Below are 2120 nucleotides of genomic sequence, written 5' to 3' on the forward strand. Positions count from 1 at the left end.
TGATAAGTTATTTCAAACATTGAAGAAGATGGCAACCACTTCCTATTTTTTAGGGAGCACTATCATAGATTAGATTTAACCGCTACAAGCCATTGAATATAAAAAAAATCATGGAAAATATCATCATATCTTTATTAAATTAAATCTAACTTAATTCAACTAATTTTCTTATGCTTAAAGTTAGTCGAAATCTGTCATTCGACTAACATTTTGGCTAACATTGTAAGTAGCCAAAATGACCATATCCATGTTCAACCAACACTAAAGTTAGCTAATCTCCCCTTCAACTAATATTGAATGTAGTCGAATTAATTTTCTACTCATTTAACTAACCTTAAAATTAGCTAAAATCTGCCAATTTGGCTAACATTGTAGGTAGTCGTATTTACCTTATCCATGTTCAAGTAACCTTCATGTCCAACAAATATTGAAGATTAGTTAGTTGCGCATTCAACTAAATTGGCCTCCTTCTCATTCACCTAACATTAATATTAGCCTAATTTTACCATTCAACTAACATTGTAGATAGTTGTATTGACCTTGTGACAAGGTCAATACAACTATTGTCGCGGTGATTTTTGGATATCAAGCTATTGATTAGCATTGACTCGCATTTTTTAAGATCACCACCGATCTTTTATTTTTCCGAAGAAAAGGGAGAAAGCTCGAAAAAACCCTATTTTTTAAGAGATCAAAGGTCCGGGGGTTGGTTACGCAAAGGGAAGGTACTAGCACCCTAAACGTCTATAGTACTCTATAGGAACCTCTTGCTTATTTTATCTTTATGCTAAATTAATTATTTGTTTGAAAATAAATGCTCAAGTGTGGAAAGATTAAAGAGATGGGTTAAAAAGAAAGGAGAAGGAAAAAGTTTTTGTTTATTTTTTATTGATTTGGAAAGACAAAGTCTTTTGCCTACATACCCGAATGGGATCAAAATCATGTAGTTCGGGGTAGAAAGTCGAGTGGTTGGTTTTGATTGATTTTAAAGTTCGAAAAAAAAGGAGAGTTTAGGCAAGGTAAGAGACCGAGAAGGCATAGAAGAAATAAAAGAAGTGAGTTCGATTGATTTTAAATTTGAAAAAATGTTTTGATTGATTAAAGATTGATTAAAGATTTGATTAAGAAAGAAAGAATAAAGATTGATCCCTTTTTTTTTTTTTTTGGAAATTATGCGGAGATAAGTCTAAACGCGCCGGATCCCTTAAAATGACGTTGGATCAAGTGAGGGTCCTTTTCCTCGGATACGGTTCAAATCACATGATCGTCCTCGGCGGAAAACATAAAAATAAATGTGAGTGTCGGTGCAGATTCTCATTTTTATTTTTATTTACATTGGACCTAGATACATTCTAATTGACAATAATAAATAAAAATTTCAAATGCATTAAAATAAATATGCTAGAAGAAATAATAAAATGCATGAAATACAAAACAAGAAATACATATGGTGCATAAAATAAATAAAGAAAATAAAATGCAAGACATAAAAATAAATATAATGCTGGAAATAAATAAAAGAAAATAAAAATGCAAGACATAAAATAAACATGATGCTAAAAATAAATAAAAAATGCAAGACATAAAAATAAATATAATGCTGGAAATAAAATAAAAGAAAATAAAAATGCAAGACATAAAATAAACATGACGCTAAAAATAAATAAAAAAATGCAAGACATAAAGTAAATATGATGCATAAAATAAAAATAAACAAAATAAAAATGCAAGACAAAAAAAAAAAAAATAAATAAATAAATATGATACTGGAAAATAAAATGCAAGACGTAAAATAGATATGGTGCTGGAAAATAAATAAAGAAAATAAAAAAAAATGCAAGGGCATAAAGTAAATATGATGCATAAAAAAAGTAATAAAAAAAGAATAGAGAAGAAAAGGGGGTGCAGAAAGTAAAATACTAGAAGGAACAGAAAAAAGGAAATGGGCTCAAAATAAAAAGTGGGCTTAACAGATCAAATCTGAATCGTCAGATTGATCGAAGCGTCCAGATTTGATCATGGGGAGACACAGTCTTAGCCATTAGATCTTAATCAGACGTCACAAGAGAAGAAGAACAAAGTAAAAACCAAGAGGTGAGATGCATCTGATCAAAACAGGG

The 2120-nt window shown here is 29.9% G+C and overlaps 1 long non-coding RNA gene across 1 annotated transcript; it reads left to right on the plus strand.

Annotated features, from left to right (window-relative positions):
- The first annotated feature begins 577 nt into the window (after nucleotides 1-577).
- Nucleotides 578-1397, plus strand: LOC106797736 (uncharacterized). The gene is made up of 2 exons (XR_001386889.3): nucleotides 578-725; nucleotides 1186-1397. It is a non-coding gene; the product is annotated as an uncharacterized lncRNA (long non-coding RNA).
- Nucleotides 1398-2120: the final 723 nt, after the last annotated feature.

The sequence above is a fragment of the Glycine max genome, chromosome 20, assembly GCF_000004515.6.
Source record: "Glycine max cultivar Williams 82 chromosome 20, Glycine_max_v4.0, whole genome shotgun sequence".
Taxonomy (NCBI): domain Eukaryota; kingdom Viridiplantae; phylum Streptophyta; class Magnoliopsida; order Fabales; family Fabaceae; genus Glycine; species Glycine max.